This window comes from Chlamydotis macqueenii, chromosome 1, assembly GCF_036417535.1.
Source record: "Chlamydotis macqueenii isolate bChlMac1 chromosome 1, bChlMac1.mat, whole genome shotgun sequence".
Taxonomy (NCBI): domain Eukaryota; kingdom Metazoa; phylum Chordata; class Aves; order Otidiformes; family Otididae; genus Chlamydotis; species Chlamydotis macqueenii.
Window position 1 is genome coordinate 61,735,206 of NC_141556.1, and position 19,313 is coordinate 61,754,518.

General features: G+C 40.6%; 1 long non-coding RNA gene across 1 annotated transcript in view; it reads left to right on the forward strand.

The window, feature by feature from the left end:
• LOC147602125 (uncharacterized) overlaps positions 1–19,313 on the forward strand; it is an 89,158-nt gene that overhangs the window by 13,446 nt on the left and 56,399 nt on the right. The gene's annotated exons all lie outside the window — the stretch shown is intronic.

Below are 19,313 nucleotides of genomic sequence, written 5' to 3' on the forward strand. Positions count from 1 at the left end.
AACCAAAGACTTCAAGGCACTTCAAATGTAGGCTCTTCTAACTAGTAGCCTTTGATTTTAAGGATTTTTATCTCAAACTGAAGAGGACAAAGCTACTGTTTAAAATGAACTATGAGCAGTTGAATGGCATGATAAACTCCCATCTGAGGCAGCAGAAGGAATCTGTGTACCACAGAGTAAGGTATAAGCTCCAATATTTAAAACAAAAGGGAAGATAATTTGAAACAAAACATGAAACTAATTAGAAAAAATTCAGAAAATGTAACAAGGAAAAAAAAAATCTAAATAAAGTTCTCCATGGCAGTTTGAATGAAACATTGCACCAGGACTGAATGTTTTCTTTAGAATTTTTCACCTGAATTTAAACATCAAAGGGAAAAGGAAACAGAAAAAAAAAAAGAGGAAAGAAAATGTCACTCCAGTAAAAGATATGTTAAAACACGTGAAATACATTTAATTATGTAATATTTAATGCATCTCCTTGTGGGTCTAAAATAGAGTATTATCCACTGATTTTTAGATGTCAATGAGTGCAGAACAAAGAGCTGTTTTCTCTGTCTCGTGAGTTTGTTGCCTTTCTGGGCAACAAACTATTGCTGGAATCACTATTTTCCTTTTCCACCTGCCCCAAGTTCAAAGCACCACTGATTCAGTGAATTCTGTGAGCTTTCAGATGGTGTTCCTTCTGTTGAGTCAATGATGATCTTGTTTTGCTCTCAGAGACTGAGGGAACTGTTCCCTTGGTGCCCTGGTCAAGCTGAGAAATCTTTCTAGGCTCACCGTGCAGTGAAAAATGAACCAGATCAGGAATTGTTATAATGGCAATTTTCAATTTGAAATCTACATCAAAACTGCTATTTTAATAATCCCGTATATCATTAAAGGAAATGGCATCAGAAAGCTTGTAAATTGTCTGACTGACCCTTGGAGAATACCATTTAATTGAATTTATTTTTGTTTCGTTTCAATTTAAATCCATACATGTATGTGAGTTAGTCTAATGCTGGTATGTGATAACCAGAAAGCGAATCCTACTTAGGAAAAGCAACAGCAAAATGGTATGAGTGTTTCTAAAGGATGAAAAGTGTGTGGTCTTCATTCAGATTTCCAACTGGTTTGACCCCATGTCATCCTATTGGCTTTAGTTATTGTCCTGATTTATGTTAGTGCAGACAACAGCAGGATTAGATATAAGTGTGGTAGTCCATTGTTTAGAAGAAACATATTTGTTTTCCATACTCTCATCCAGAGAAGTTGAATACAACTAATTTATTTCAAATATCTTCAGTTTTTTTTTTTTAAAGAAGGTGTATAGAACCATCTGCATGCCTATTTCATGCAGAATTTAGAATGAGATTGAAACATTAAAGAAAAAATGATCATTCTAGATCATTAGCAAAGCATTTCTCAACATATTTCTATTCTCAAGATTTCAGTAGTTAATATACATGAAGAGATGAATTTTATAAGTGAACTACAAATCAAATTTGCAAATCTGCAAATGCTGTGATTATAGTTTTGATAAGTTGGACCCAATTAACTGAAAAATTATTTAAAAAGTGCTACATGGCTTTTCATGTGTACCTGACTTACCAGAACATTGTGCTTCTACTAAAGCTCGCCTGACTATGCTTATTCTTCTGAAGAGCAACTTTTGGAAAAAGGAATAATCTATTTATTGCAAGCTGAATATAAAACAAGACTGGCCTAGCTTGGCTATTTTTTTTTACTTTTAAAATATTTAAGGAAACATTGTGTCCTCACTTCTGTCCTCACATGAGTACAACCCTACAGACATCAGGACTGGGTAGAGTCTGCTGAGTGTAGAATATAGCCCTTACTGTAAAGTGTAATATGAATTAAAATTAGAAAACAATATGAGTAATATATATATATCACATTTGTATTCATAACCTGAGCTGATGAAACGAGGTGTACTAGCGACAGGGAACTGAGAACATTTAGATGTATTTAGCACTGGCTAACATGAAAAGCCCAAGGTAGCATTGGAGCATGTCAATAATGTGTTGGAACACAAAGACAGGCATGAAGCTGGCAGAGAAGAGTCCTGTTTAAAAGGCAAATGGGGCCGAGAAATATCTTTCCATATCATGGAATTATTTCTGTTAATTGAACATGCTGGAGCCTGATGTCATGAACATGCTGGAGTCACTGATATCCTCTGGTTTAGCCCTGACTAACTTTAGCAGGAGCAAAATGGGGCTGAGAGCTTCTAGACCAGAAGTTGCCTTCACGTTCTTGCTGTCTCCCCATCTCCTGCTGGGTGACATTTCTGCAAGGTTTACATGGGATATTAGGAAAAATTTCTTCACTGAAAGGGTTATTCCTTTGGAACAGGCTGCCGGGGGAAGTGGTCCAGTCACCGTCTCTGTAGGTATTTAAAAGACATGTAGATGTGGCACTTAGGGACATGGTTTAGTAGTGGTCTTGGCAGTGCTAGGTTTGCGATTGGACTCCATCATGTTAAAGGTCTTTTCCAACCTAAATGATTCTATGATTCTATATATTGGCTTCAGGCTAGTTTTTACAACTTCCAACTTGTGATGTGGTTCCTGCGAACAAAGCTTTGTGGAATTCTGCTCTCAGACTGACCAGAGACAGTGATGAAAGGAAGTTTTCTGCTTTGTGCTATCTCACATTCAGCATTTTGCCCATAAAATTTTATTGGAGAAATTGTACATGATACTATCTCAAAGATATGGCTCCTCAGATAATTGCGTCTCTGCCTCTGGGATTTATACTTCTGTTCCTAATCTTGTGTCAGCTGTTTTAAAATGCCACATCAAATTATGCTGAGAATATGAACATCATGAAAAAGATGTGTAAGAGTCAAGAAACACTGAAACTGAATCACCTTCAGCAACCTCCTGCAGTGTTATCATACATCTTTTAATTGAAGAATGACTGGTTTGCAACAGAGTCCCACTGAAAAGTGAACAGGGCATTTAAAAAAGCTTCTTAAAAACCATTTATGATCATTTATCTAGCTTCTGTGTGAACTTTGGAGCTTGTATTGTGTTTTGTACCGCTGAAGCCCAGGTGGTTTTAGTGCCTAAAGCAGCAAGTTAGCAGCAAACTCTGTGGTGACCTGGAACCATTTTCTGCAGGGTAGAGGCAACTTCACTGTCATTCACTGAACTTGAATTTGATGTTGATAGTGAAGTTTCTTAGACGTGATCCCATGTCTGGTTTAAGAATTGTATGTAGGGAAGGATGGCCTCTAGCTTGGAGTGCCTGCTATGGTAAGAGAGGGCCACATATGGATGTTCTGGTATTTTGGAGTCCTTCGCAAATGCAGTTTCTTGGAAAAAAAAAGTGGATTATGTAAAGATTGTGTAACTGAATGTCACGAGGCAGACCAACTAAAACAGAGCTCCTGCCGGCACAGTGGATTCCCCAAACAGCACAGTGTGCCAGGAACAAAAATGATTAAGAAAAGAGCAAATAAATGCTCTGTCAGTGGTGAAATTTTCCAGAAAAATCAGAAGCCTTAAACAGCGCACCATTTTGTGTTTGCAAGCGGTGTGTTCCTGCAAAAGAGGACTGTAGAAAACATCTCATTATTTGTGTAGGCAGTAGTTATCTCTGTGTTCTGGTGTGTTTTAGTAGTTTCAGTTAAATCTGGCAGAGTGGGCTAGGTGTGAAACTGCGTTAAGGAGTGTCGCACTAAATCTATAACAGAAACCAAAAAGAAAGATGAAGCATTTTTGAGTGAGCTGAGGCTAAATCTCTCATCTTCGAGGGAGGGAACTGATTTTCTAACTGCAGCTTGGAGTTGAATGCCTCACATTGTCCAGCAATTCAGAAATAATCTCAAACAGCACAGCTAGACTTTGCCAATCCACAGAAATGATCCTCTCCAGAATGAAGTTCAGGGTCAGGACTTCCCTGAAACATGATTCTGTTGGCTTTGCAGTCAGAACATCAAGAATAAAAGAAAGAGAGATCTCACTGAGACAGAGAGATCTCAATGTCAGAGCCCAAAGAGGATAAAACCTGCATGCTTATCAAAGGAAGCAAAAAGCAGGACAAGGTCCAACACGGGTGGACAGGTACAAAAGTTCGGGTAGATGGAGTCAGTCTGGGAGAACCAGAACCCTCCGGCCAGGGGTGGTGAGAGCAGCCACCAGTCCTGTGGATGCTGTCCCAGTAGGTTCTGCACTGTTCACTAGTGGGCGGGAGGACCTCGGTGTAAAACCAGTGTGTTGCCAGAGGCAAGACTCTGGCTGATAAAACTAAAACCATTAGAAAAGGCAGAGCTTAAATCAGAGCTCCTTCTGATTTAAAGAAGATTGAAAATACCTATTGAGCCCCCTTGCTGCATGATTCCCAAAACAATGTGTTAAACAGTGTCTTTTATGAAGAGAGAATTACTGGGTTATGTATGCTAATTAGGGCTCTGATCGGCATTGTCTATTGATTTGTCTATCAGCCTCCTGATTAACATTCATATTTCTCCACGAAGGAAAGCACTGAAAAATACTTTGAGTCTTTTTTTTTTTTTTCCTGCTGTCAACTGGCTGAGAAAAGAGAGGAAACCATTGCTGTGGGTGCTTGCCTGGCTCCTGGTTTTTTTTTTTTTGCATTCAACTTTCCTGCTCTCTAACAACTTGTAACCACATAATGGGATTTTTTTTTTCCTCTTCAATGTTTACAAATATTTCCATCAGCAGAGGAATCAAGCACAGTACTTGCCTTAGTCTGCTTGTGATGAGTTGCTAATCATGGGGCACAGAAAGTTGCTCAAGGCATTGTTGGGGGCAGGAAATAAAAGCAAAGGAAGCCTACAATGCTTAGAAAATGATGAATTTAAACACAAAGCAACTGCTTATTGAAGACAAATACTAGTGTAGGTATACCTATTGCCAGCTTTGTTTTGATCTTTTATTCTGAGATGCAAAGAGAAGGTAGTCCTTGCTCTCTTTGGCAAAAGAGATTAAGAAAGTTTATTTTTGGTACTAAGAACAAAAGAGGAGACATGGAAAATTACGACTATTCCTATTTTTTTACTTCCTTTTTGGCAGTGCTACTTTAGAGGAAGCCTTCCCCTTTAAATAAAGGGTTTCTTTGCTGTCAGCTTATTTTTCTATATTATTTTAAATCTCTCCTATAGCAAAGAAAAATTAAATGCACTTCTGCTAGTTCTATAGCATTTGTAACAATGCAGGGAAGAAAAAAAACCCATAAAATGAGCAGACAAAGGAGAGGTGGAAGAAACTTCAAAGAAGAATGATGTACAAAGGAAAAGTGGTAGGAAAAATAAGTTAAAAAAAGAGGCAAAGACTCTGTCTGAAATTAAACCCTAGATAAACTGGGCCAAAAGACAAATCTTGCAAATGCAAATATATTAATTGACTTGTATTTGTGAAAGATGCGCTGTGGAGTCATGTTTTCCATTTTTAGTTTGCCTTTCTTGAAAAGGCTACTGTTATGTTTCCCACTAGTATTGATTGACGCAATGGAAAGACTGTTTTCAAATAAGATCATTCATTAGGGAATTAAAAAAAGACAAGTTAGTTAATGAAGCTTTGGTACTGTTATTGAGTTTGTGACTGTGGGAGGCAGGAGAAAAAGCACCATGCTAATAGACTGCAGTAACAAGACAACACCTATGTATTTAGCTGCCTAGAAGACACTTAAGAAAATGTGTCATAAAGGGCAAAAAAACTGTTTATTGGTAAAAGTCAGTGTGTGTTTGCTATCCTGGTTTTGCTCTTGAAATGAGTATTCCACTGCATCACTACAACCCTCATTCCCTGTGCCAAACTCTTGAACTGAAGCGCTGTGATTCAAAGGGCTTCAAAAAAGAGCTCCTGACTTCCTCCACAGCCATGCCCATCCAGCCCTTTAGAACTTGTGTCCAAATCTAGACCTCTAATTCTAGTTTCACCTAGGTGCTCACCTGTATTTATATTCCTTCTCTGCAAATGGAGGGCAGGTTGTACTTGATGTTTGCTTGCATCCTCTTCTCACATCCATTGCAGCTATAGTATCTCTATTTCTTGTCGTTCCCCCTCCACCCCCAGTGGGTATGATTTTTAAAGCAGCTTAGAAATGTAGGGTCCTAAATCTCAGATAAATGACTAAAATTTGTATTTGTTAAATCGTTTGTTTGGTTTTGAAATGGGACATAGGACACACAAGACATACTTGTATCAACTCTACCTCTGCATCACGGGAGATTACTTCACAGGCATTGTGGACCAGCTGGGCTCCATCTCCACCTTTCTTCTCTTAGACAGGAGATACTATCAAATGAAATCACAGAGTCCTGGGACTTACTGGGTGCTTCGGGTGTTTTGATGCATCTAAAACCTTAGTGTTGCACTCCTCATCCATTCTCTCACACACATGTGTGGACACACACACACAAACAAGCAATACTGAATTGGGCTTGTCTGTTTTCACCCAAACTGATGAGTTAGGACACATGAATTGAAAAAAATTGAGCGGCTGACTGACAATGCGAAACTTCAGGTTACTCACATTCAAAAACAGTGTATTTGGCTGCTCACAACGAATCATCTCGTTGTCATGTAACAGACAGCACACAGAATGTTAGTCTACATAAACATCCAATCTACATCTACTTTTAATGTAAGCGCTGTTCTCTGGGAACACTGCTGCAGCATTTTACACGCTTTCTTGCTCACATGCCCATGTTATAGGAAAGGATGTTGTTTTCATAACTGAAAAAATATCACTGGAGACTACGCAGTTTTATTAAAAGTGTGTCTCCTGCTGGCAGTTTACATGTTTTGACAACCTCTTGGAAAGCGGCGATAATCAACTTGAGGCCACACTGCGTACGGCCTCAGCGATGCACGGCAGGAGCGGCGCAGACCCAGCTCCGCATCCCGCCCGCACTCGCCCCCAGTGTGCTGGAGTGGAATACCAAGTGCAGCTCTGCATTCATTACCACCTAATTATTCGGCTCGATGTCTTTCAAAGTCATTTTTCCTCATCACTAAACTTGCTCCAAATATTTTTATTTACCTGTGCTGACAGATTTTCACATTTGAAAGAGTTTCATGTCATCCTGTCTTTGCACGCTCATGGCTCTAGTCTGAGCAGAGGCTGCACCGAGGTATTAGATGCGCGTTATTTGGGGATGCCAGGGAGCTCTGCTTTCTGCTTGCCAACTGTAGGTAATTTTGCAAAAAAAAAAAGGGGAGTAAATTCTGGGCTTCCCTCTCCATATCCTAGTGTAATTTGAACCATTACACACATAAAATTAATAATCTTTTTTTTCTCAAAAAACTTAATTATAGTGAATCCTAGACTGTAAAGTAAAGTTGGTAAGAGCACAACTTCTAAATGGATAGACTTTTATCTTCCCAGTGCTGGATTTATTAGAAATTAAACTCTTAAAAGACAACCTTTGTTGTTATGTACTTCATCTGTTACTTACAGATGGATCCTTTAAGTGCAAATGAGACTATAACACAATGTTTGTGGGTTGTGGTGACTGGGTAAAATGAAATTTTGTGGCATATCATGGATTTACTCATTTTACTCATTTTATAAATATTTGTATGGAATCTACAAACAATGAACTTCCAAGAAAGAATACCAGAGAGAATGGAAATAGTTTTGAGAATAAGGATAACCTATTTCAAACAGCATGACTTTCATAGGACTATACCTGTGATCTCTGGGATTAAAAAGAAAAAAATCTCATTATTGTGACCTGTAATTTCAGAACTGCTGACAGTACAGTATTGGCATATTTTGGCTTTTGAATATTGCTTGATTTTCACCTACGTGTGAACACAGTGGACAGTGCTGGATCAAGTCAGCAGTGGAACAAGCAAAGGTATAACATTCACATCATAGGTGTTGGTTGGAAAACAGATGGAAATATGAAACGACCAAAAACATCCCTGAAATGTGGTGTTCAGTGGGTTTTCTTGGGAACTCTAAATACTCTACTCCTGCTTAGCTCTGGGTCTGAGCAGAGGCAATCTAGCTGTGATAAAGTACGTCTCCTTATAAGGAAGTCTTACTCACCATGACTAGAGTGGTTTAACAAAATATCCTGCCGAAACCTTTCTTTGGGCTTTGACTTGTCTTTCATTTTCCGTTCATCTTGTTGCTATATCTAAATCCATCTGATGGTTCTCTGTTACATTTCATGAAGGTAGGCTGCTCTTTCCAGTCCATACTGCAGAAACTTTCACCTAGGCAGATTAATTTAACTTCTGTAGATTCCTGAGTGCCTACCCTGTCTAGTGTACCTGCCTAAGTCTTTCTTTTGCATTGCACGGAGAATACCACCATCACCTTGGAGTAATTTCTCCAACTTTCCCCATATTTCAATATCTTGATTTTGCTTCTTATTTTCACTTTGTCCTCTGCAGCATCCCTGCCTCCTGTTTCTAGGCTCCTTTTAAAATACACCCTACGTCCCCTTCATTTTATTCAGTGATACTGGTTGTGACAAATGGTTTGCCTGTCCCCAGCTACACTTTTTCTACTGCTGCTTCTTTTTACAGGTCTGCCCCTCACCTTTTCTTTGTTGAAATGCCAGCTGAGAGCAAATGATCATTAAAATAATCCATATGCTTGACAGCCTGCATAGAGTTGGTTTGTGCAACTAAAAAATTTTACTGATGTTACCTGCATCTGTTTCTGTTTATTCTTTCAGTATTTGTTCTTTTTTAAGGTATACTGATTTAAGTGGTACAAACTTGTTTGGACCAGAAGTTGTCCTTTTCAGAGATTGCCTAATAATAGTACCTAAGGGAGAGTTGGTGTTAAATGGGGCCCTGAGTACTAATTTAGTATAAACAGTAAAACTCCTGATAAATGTGAGTAAGTCTATACATTTCCGGAAGGAAATGTGGGGTAATTCCTGTTTGATAGCTGGTGCTATCAGCAGGATGTCCTGCTGATCCTGATGACAGGACAAGAGGCAATGGGTACAAACTGAAAAACGTGAAATCCTGTCTGACCAGAAGAAAGCACTCGTTGTTGTTGTTGTTGTGAGAGGCTGTGGAGTCTCTGTCTGTGGAGACACCTAAAACCTGAATGGGCACAATTCTGGGCAGCCTGCTCCTCTGGACTCTGCTTGAGCAGGGGGTTGGACCAGGTAGTTTCAAAGGGTCCCTTCCAGCTTTAATTCAGGAATTCTGTGATGACTTATGGTTGAAGCAGTGAGTTAGTAAATTCATATGAGAGCAACAGAGAACTTTCTGTCAAGACGGTTTCCAGAGCAAATAGTCAGGTTCTACAAAATCAAAGTTATCCTGTGCAAAAATTTTGCATTTATTAAATTTTTCCAATGCTGCAACAAGAAAATTTTAAAAGATTATTTAACTTTGAATTGTTTAATCAAATAAATGGTCTCTAGATTTTTGGAGCTAATGTCTATGCTAAATTTTAAGTATGTTTAAGGAAAGTAGGATTCTGTGGGCCCTGGGTGCAGTGCCATAAAGAAGACACCATTTCAGCCTGCACATACAGCCTCGTCTCCTTAGGAGTGCCCATCCCCTGCCAGACAGCTCTGGGGACTCCTGGGGGCATGTCTGGCCACTCTGGCTGGATCTGGACTTATTTTTCTCTTCAAAGCTTAGGAGAAATAGCATAGTGTACAAGAGACAGAGCTGCAGCTTTGCATTCAAAAAAAAATCCTGATTTTTCCTGTCTCCAGATTTAACCTCTTGGCTAAATGTAAGCTTCTCTGTTCCCATTATTGCAGTACCTGTTGGTTGTCGTTAACATATCAGCTGCACAAGGAAGCAAGTTTACTGTTTTGAAACCACAAGTCTGAACACTTTTTTTTTACATTGGACTGTGTTGCTAGATTTTTATTTTAAATATCACCATTGTTACTTTCTAGCTACTACACCATGGAGCAAGTCTAATTCTTGTTTCAAAAAGCAGACGAAACTTCAATTACATTTTCATGGGTCATTCTTAGGGCAAAAGTGGTACTGGTGTTTCAGATGTGTTTTGACATGGTGAGAGCCTTGCATGCCTTGCAGAAAGCTGCCTGCATTTCCAGTTTGGTCCTGACAGCTAAGAAATAAATGTTAGTGCCAGAAACATGGTTAGTACTGGCTATGAGGAAAAGAAGACTTGTAAGTAAAAGATACACGCTCTGAGCAGAGAGGTTTAAAGATCATGGCATATCATATAAAGAATATTTGAATGTAGTATCAGAGTTCCTTGTCTCATGCATTAGAATTTTTTTTTCAACACCAGTCACTTGCTAGCGTCAGTATGGGTCTTACTCAGTGTATTTGCTGCTGTGTATGGCTGCCTGGGAGCCATAACGTCAGGTCAGGAATACTGTCATGGACTTGTAAAAATACTTGGGGTATACCTGTACTACAGATTAGTTTTCCACCTCATTGTTAATTCACATAAATATTGAAGCATACTCAGGCTAATGTTATTTTCCTTAGATAAGTTTACTTACATCAAAATAATGCCACAATTTTACTAGTGGATTCTGGGGGGTCTTGCAGCGGTAAGCTGGCTAGATGCTGGTAGTATTCCTATTGTTTCCAAATGGAAATAACCGCTCAGACAAGAAGTGGCTGAATGACTAAAGAAAACCAATAATATATGGAAATTCTCAAATAGAATAGAGTGCTTGTGTTGGTCAAATACACAGCTCTTCCCAAGCTTTATCCACACAAGAAAGCTCAGCACTTGTATGCAGCTTCTGACTGGAAGGTGGGTGTAAGAAAATTCTCAACTCTGTCTACTGCACACAGTCCTTTCATGATTGATCCAAACATTTCCGAATTGCGTAGTTCCCTTAGGAAGTCTCTCTTTCATTGCTTTTACAAAACGTCTAATCACTAACAACTCGACTCTGAGAAATGAGCCCACAGGAAATGTTCAAGGCCAGTTTGGGTGAGGCTCTGAGCAACCTGATCTAGTTGGGGATGTCCCTGCTCTTTGCAGGGGGGTTGGACTAGATGACCTTTGAAGGTCTCTTCCAATCCTAACCATTCTATGATTCTATGATTCTATGAATCAGTGTTTATGTTATCTAATACATGTCATGTTAATTCCATACAATGTTGATTTTCCTCATGGTGCTGTGGTTTGCTAAGTTAGATGTCTTGTATAAATTCAAACGCACTGTCTCAACACAGTCTGTGCAGTTAAAAAAGTGTTAGAAATGCGAGCTAACAATGTGTCCTGTAGCGATATTCATCGACCTGAACGGTCTGTTTTCTCAAGTGTGCAGAAATGTTAACTTTGCTCCTTTTGTGCAGGGTAGGTCTCGACGTTTAGACTTCTAAGATTCAGACTGGAAAAGGCATTCAGGATATCACGTCCTACTGGATGGAGTCTTCTAAATGCCTTTGTGAATCTGTGCATAAGGCAGCAAAGAAATAACAGAAGCCCTTTGTTTGTGTAAACCAGGACGCTTCTGTAGCTTTCTTGCCCTGACGCATTGCATCTTGAATTGTAAGCAATTAATTCATTGAAATATTCTTTCTGGGAAAACCAGGAAAGCAAGCTAGCAATAGATACAAACCAATTCCTCAACAAGTTGGTAAAGGAGGTTGCAGAAGTTGTACTTTACACATTATCGTGAGATGTGTGCTTTACCTTTGTTTCTCAGTGTTAGTTATCTATCTATTGATTTTAGTTTGTTTTCCTAGAAGTGATTCTTGCTATTTCTTCCACATTTACTTTATAATTGATGCAATAACCTTTTGTTGGCTTAGAAATATAATTTTTAAAATGCAAGGTCAATCCAGAATGCAAATATTCCATATTCTTTCTGTGTGGAATGCTCTGAGCTATATGGTAGGTAAAAGAATAATAATATTGTGGGCAACAAAACATCCATGGTTAAGAGTCTGGTTTCTCTTTATTGATTCATGCAAGCAGTGAGGACTATTAGCTGTGACACCTAAAAGCATGTACTACTTGTGTTCAGCATATCAATAGAAAACTCCATTAACATTTCTGAGATGTGAGTGTGGCATCATGCGAAAAACTGCTTCAGCAGTGATTACAAACTAACAAGAAAGCACCATTCTTCATCTCGATGGGTCGTATGCACTGGATGTTTTGATTTAACTGTTTGGAAAAAAAATTCTGTGGCACTTTAACAAGCTCCATTTGTAAATACATTTTCACACGGATTTTTTAATGAAAACATACATGTAGCATGTTCTCATTAAATAATCTAAAGCAACTCATAGCTCTAGAGCTTTACAAGCAGTAGGTTAGTTTCTTTGTTCCACCTTAGAAGGATGAGTGAAGTGCTACCCTGTTTGATTTACGGAGACACAGGAACAGTGGTACCACGAGATTTGCTGACGGTCATGTCATCTGTGAATCCGCAGCCTCTCAGTGCTTATGCCACTGGACTGCACTTGCTCCATGTAACAGGAGATATTTCTAAAACTGGAAATAGTCGCTTGGCTCTGCTCAGTTATAGCTTTGCAATGCATAACAATATCCAAATACAGTTGTTTGTAATGAGCATTGCTGATAGTTTTTCATCTGAGGAATCTGCTCCCTGAAGAGTGATGCGTAAAGAGGAAAACTCAGCAAGGGTGAGAGTTTAATTTGGCTTCTCACGCACTCATGTTTATACACCCCTTGTCCTTGCCTGGAAGTTCTATTTAGGGTTAGAAAAGTTAAAAAAATTTGCTAATGAGAAACTCAGCAGACCAGCAAGATTTGTTCGTTTGTTTGTTAGGCGGGAGGGTGTGAGGATCCCAGGATCCTCCTGCTGTTGACTTAGAAGTGTAACTCCATATGGACCCTCAGAGACTCCAAAGAATGAAGATCCTCAGCATGCTTTTGGGAGAATCTTCTTCACAGGCGATGCTTGTAACCGAATGCCCAAATATGATGGCTGTGAGCATTTGGGCTGGCTGTACTGCAGCTGTAACGCACAGAGAACAGCAGGCCCTACTTCAGTAACAATGATGTGGGATAAGGCAGATGCAAGGTCTCTTGAGAAGACAATGTGTGTGGGACTGTGTATGTGCAAACTGTACATATATAGGTACGGAAAACTCTATGTATGGATATATAACCCCCGCCCCTGAAATCAGTGAAATTGTATATTGCACTATTTTATAGAGCAGTGTGCTCATGCGGCTGGTGCAGGGGTGCACCCGGCTGCAGGGAGAAGCAGGAGGTAGCCCTGTCCTTGTGCACGTGCGAAAACCGAGGCCACTCCACCCTGGCAACATTTTGTCTCCTCTGACAGTTTCTGAGGGATTGGTTAAGTGCTTTGGTACTCCCTAGTCTGGGCAGCTGTAATTTACCTGCTTATAAAACGGGTTGTATTTAATATTGAGTGTATTCAAAATTATAAAAAAATCAAATAATTTTGGATCACAGGCACAGACTCGGCACCTTATTTGCATTCATTGCTCTACAACATCTGAGGGTTTCTGCTTTTTTTCCCCTCCTCCATTCAGCCTACAGAAATGCACTGATTTGGTGGCGGCATTAGGATGACTTAGCAATATTAGCACTTTTTCAACCACACTGAATTTTTCTTTCTGGGGTGATGTGAGTGCACTGTGCCTCCTCTTCCTTTGGTGACTCCGGCGGCAATGCGCTGGTTTTGCGGGGACCCCTCGGCTGCCCTTTCTCCCCCTGGGTGTCCATTGTGGCAGGCTCATTCATGCATCCCTAAACTCAGCGCGTGCAGCAAAATGCCGACTTCCAGGGGCAGGAAGGCCCTTCCTGAAACCGCCCCGCTGGCTTGCAAACACTGCCATTTGGTTTTATGCCTTCCTCTGGAAATAGCTGAGCCCAAAGAAGCCCACCCGGCTTCCCACCTAGCCCGGGTGAGCCTCCCCCTGCCCCTGGCCCCGGGAGCGAGGGGGACAGCCCCCGGCCGGGCCCCCCGCCCCCCCCCCTTTGCCCCCTTAATCCCCCCGCCCGCACGTTGCCCAGCCAACACCCCAGACAAGCAGGTGATGCATTGACAGGGAGCAGATGGTCTCCCGCCGAGGTAAGCGGGGCTCAACAATGAAACCATATTGATCATATTGCTCCTTTTGTCTTCTTCGGCTTCAACTTCGGTCTTGAAGTTTCGCTGCTAATAACATCTCCCCCCTCTGCTCACCACCCCCCCCATCCCCGCCATCATTGCAGCCTGTCAGCTCTTCTCAGGAGAGAGGAAGCTGAGCCCTCACCCTGCCCACCCAGCTCCAGCTCTATTTCCTCGCCTGCCGAAAAGCCCGCTGCAAGCAGGGGAAATCAAAGGGTGCCCAGCACTTCCCTCCTCTAGCTGCAGCCGCATCCCCTTACCCCCAAAACCCTTTAACCCTGCCTCCTGCACCCCCTCCCTCCTGCCCTCTTTCCCATTCACCATGGGGGTGAGGAAGTGGTGAGGCCCCTTCTGTCCCTAGCCCAGGCTGACCCACCGAGGCACAGCACCCTTCGCCGCCTCATCGTGCACCTCTCCCTTCCTCTTCCTCCTGCCCCCTTAACCTGTTTTGTGTAGAAAATAGACTGAAAAGGTGACAAATTTGTGCCCACCTTCCCTGGGGGGAGAGCTTCAGGGACCCCTTCTCCATTTGCCATCCTGTCCATCCTCTCCTATACCTGCCTGTGGCCAGAACTCCTTCAGGCTGCTCAAACACATTTAAATGAATGCAAAAGCTGATGCCTTTCACTCCCTGGCCCTGCTACTTCCTCTCCTCGCTGCACTCCCTTCTCCAACAGACAAGCAACCAAAAATGTCCTCCATCTGTCCCTGCACTCGTTCCTCGCCCAACCCTAAGTATGCACTGGCAGGGGCACAAGAAGGAGCCCTGGTGTTTGCATTTTGCTCTTTCCATCCTGTGTCCCCCCCCCAGATGCTGGTGTACAGATACATAAAAGCAAAAACCCGCCTGCCCCCCTTGCTCCCGTCCCATTCACCAGCCTCCGCCCTGTATTCACTGCTGCGCGAAGATGCTAACAACGAGGGCTTGAGCCCTGTTAGCCACTATTCACAATTTTAATACTAGCTTCATAGCTGTCACATAAATTCATTACCGACTTCAGGCTTATAATGGCAAGAGGGAACTTAAAATAAAAGAAAAAGAAGGAGCATGTAAGGAAAAGGAAAAAAGAAATCCTAAGGGCAGTTTGTTATGGTATCTGCACTTGTTTGCAGGTGGTTTTTGAAACTATAACTACTGTAACTCCATGCAGTGTTTTCTAAAGTAGCTGTCGCATTGTGTTTTTTTTTTTTTTTTTAAATCTATTACCCTGGCACACACACCCCCCCTTTTTTTTTACAGTAGATAAAAATGCCTATAAAGGCTTCACCCCTCCCTTTTTTTTTCTGAGGGAGTGGAGGGGGAAAAAATAACGAAAAGCAGAGAAAAAGGCTTGTGAATGAATGGAAGACAATGCAGGGTCACAAAGCTGTCTCAACCAATGTCATAGTGGCGCTGCTGGGCAGGCTTACAGAGGACTTCTTGTTCCTTGATTTTTATGGTGATCGGTAGAACGCATGTAGCACTTTGCGAACAGGTTTAGGACAAGTGGCAAAGAAAAGGCTTCTCACAATAAACTCTTTTCTACAACATCGGGAGCATTATGCCTGCAAACACCTGTGGTTTGCAAAGAGGGAGCTGTAAAGGACACACACAAAAAATATATATAAATAGAGGGGCAAGACATTGTTTTCAAGTTACACTGCGTGTCACAATTGTGCACAATGGTGGTTTTTTAACTCATCTGAGACTATAGGGTTTAGAAAAGCCCCAGAAATATTACTGAATACAAATGCCAGCATTTAGAGGATGTTGAGCTTGCGAGACAGAGAAATGGAAAGATCAGCCTAGTAATCCGGCAGGGTATCAGTACTGCTCTGCAACGATGTGGCAGGAGCTAAGACTCTATTTTTCCTTCTGAAGCGTGTCTCTGAGATGGCCACCAAATCCTCACACTCTGTGAAACAAGGGCCTGCGCTGGAGTCCGAGGAGCAACCTTACATATACCACCCAGCCCAAGGGGACCCAATGTTACAGATGAGATTTTCTTGCCAAGGTAGTAGAAAACAGCTCAATATGATTAGCTAGTTAAAAAGACCATTCCTCTTCCTCTTTAATGTTGGAATAAAGTAACAAAACATGATTAAGAGAACCTATAAAAATGCTCGTTGGCTTCACCAACTTCAGATTGATTCAATAAAATAATTGAATCATAGAACAGTTTGAGTTGGAAGGATCTTCAAAGGTCATCTAGTCCAACCGCCATGAAGTAGACGTCTCTGCACCCCAGAATTTCTCATTCCAGTAAGTGTATTGTGAGGCAGGTCTCGAAAACTTCTTGGGGTAAACATGACTCTTCATTTCAGAATGGGCAGCTATTTTCTTTCTAAACCTGTAACAAAGATGCTCATTAGCATCCAGGAGAGCTCTGTCCAGGGAGAAACCTCTTCTCCCCCCAGAAGAGCCAAAATTTGGTATTTCATAAAATTAAAATGTCATATGAAGCAGAGTTTCTTGCCATCTGGAAAAAAAAGCCAAAACAAAACAAACCAACAACTTATGATTCTCTAGATCCTTTGGCTGTTCCCCTTTCTGTTCCCAGTTTTCATTTTTCCTTTTGGATGTAATTCCTTAAGACTTTACATTTTTAAATCCAGTCTTAAACTTACCAAAAACTGTTTTACTTTGGTAAATAATAAAAAACCAACATTCCTTGTCTTAATTAGTTCTGTTGCTAGGAACTTTTTTTTTTTAAAAAAAAAAGAAGATTCCACACTTGCTCTCAAACTTCATCCTACCTCTTCCTATTTCTTTTCAATTATGATTATAATTATGCATGGAACTTTGTTGATATATTTGAACCAGAGTAGACTGCTGCATGTTTCACTTTGGAAGTGATCTGGTATTGTGGCTAGGGCACTAACCAAAGGTGGGGAAATCAGAGCATGGTCACCTGTCTCTTGTATGACTTTCCTCAGTGCTTGGAACCATTGCGTCTTGATTCACTTGGTAGCCTCTGGACTAGAGCATGACTTTTTAAATGGTACACAAATAAATAAAGCAAGCAGGCTTTTGGATCACTTGAAAAAGAGTAGCATTTCTGAGGGGTCTGCAAAAGTAAACTAATGCTTGGTAGTTTAAGATTGCTAGTCTGAGATCTGCAGTTCCTCTGTACAACTTCCCTGCTTATTGGAATGAGTTGGGAGCCACTATGATAAAGGAGGAACTGAACAATGTGATCTACTTTGTTCTTAGTAAAAGAAATAATCTTCTCTGTGTCTGAACATGTTTTATTACAAAAGGAGCTCTATACTTTTTTTTTTTTTAAGATCGGTTGGACCTTTTCAGTTTTATCTAAGCACTCTGATGATAACTTGCACAAGAAGAGTTTAGTATGAAAACTCTACTGCTGTAATTTAACCTCGTAGGGATGTGGCTGGTCCTATTAAACCTACAGGTCAAAATACTGTAGTTCAAAACATTGGTTCCTACTGCAAAATTCTTGCTTTTCTAGCAGTTATCTCTTGTATTAAGATGCCTGGAACAATTTTTTTTAATTTTATTTATTTTTTTTACTTCTTAGATAGACCTTAACTATAGGGTTGAAACAAAGTATAGTGAATCTTTCTGTTGACCTTGGCAGGCTTTGGCTTGCTTAAAACTTCAGTGAACTTGCCAAGCAAGGACATGCTACTCCATTTCTGTGAGTTTTTACCCCTTTCAGGAAGTCTAATCGCCACAGTAAATGTATTGCATCTAGGAGTTTCCAATCAAATGTACATGCGTATGTTCCTCTTCCGTTTTGAGTTAGATAATGCTTATCTTAGAATTGGCAACTGCATTAATTGCCCTGAGTTAACTAGCAATCTGTTATCTTTGACTAAAGCATAACCACTTTTTTTTTTTTTGTTTGGGACAAGCCTTGGGATATTCTGTGAAAACCTTATTCTGACTGGGTGTACTGGTGATAACACCGTCACTCCTAGCACACAGCATCAGATGGAGCAGGGGAGCTATTGCTCTTCCTAGTCTGTGCGGGCTTTACCAGAACAGGGTTGTGAATAAATGGCAAGGTCCTTCCAAGTTTAAAGAAATAGCAATGCCGTGTGCAGTCAGCGATTTAAGCACCTTAATTATGTTACCAGTGAAACTGTGGTTCTCCAATTCCTCTTGCAATGCTGATGTGCTTACCTGTCCTTTGTGATAATGAGGTTAAATAAGTTCAGCATGACCGGCAGTGATTTACTAAAAGGTTGATATTTTACCTGTAAGTACTTGAGACTGATAGCTTGATTGTGTGGGGTAGATCTGCTTTCTGTATGCTTTGCTAGTTGTCACTTGAGCATGGACTGAGATTAAGATATTTTCTTTGCCTTTGGATCTGTTCCAGACACTTTTTTGGACATCCCTGGACCATTCATCTTTCAGAAGTCCAGAGAGACGTATCCTATGACCTATTTTGGTCAACTTAAAGTAGATTAGACAATAAACCTCATATTCAAATGGGTATTGGCTAGGACAATTACATCATTAATTATTGTAATTTATCACTTTGTAAATCACTAGTTTGCAGTCTGATCCAGGAATTCTTTAATGCCTTGTGTAGTTCTGTTAATACCAATCAAGCATGAGATCTTGAGGCCAAAACCTTTTGGGATTATCCGTCTGTATACTTTCACATATAAATAATATTACTGAAGACGATAGGATTAGTTAGACATATAAAGCTACGCATGGAAGTGGTTGCAACAGTGAATCCCTACTTTGCCTTTGTTCATTATGAATTGCTTGGCGTCATTTGATGTACATATACAAATACAGTCAGACACGTACATTTATATACATGCTTTATGCATATAAGCAAAGTTTATCTTCTCTTCCAGCAGTGCCAAAGTAGAACTTTCTTGACCATAAAGCAAAGAATGTATCAAGGTTTTTGAAAATGGCTGAATACTATTATTTGTACTTTGTCTTCTAGTTTTGTAATGTCTATAGTCATGCTTTTTTGCAGTTCTCGTTGGCTCTGGGGAATTTGCTGACTGTGGAAAGACCATTCTGATTGAGATAAAGTCTTCCTGACACTCAGAATATACCCTTCGACCTATATCCTCTATTTCTGCTTTCTCATATGTACACTCTTCCTTTTGTCCATGGCAAGGAAACGGATTAAAGAGATTGCAGGCAGTGTGAATTTTCAGCTCTGACAGAGCCTTGAAGCATCATCAAATAAGATTATGACTTTGAGAAGGGCAAGCAGTGTGCTTGGCTCAGCAGCCTGACAGCACGTACTGACTTCTTGTTAAAGGTGCTCTCTCCTGGGCAAGAATTGCTACCACTATCCTGAATTTATCCAAGTAAGGA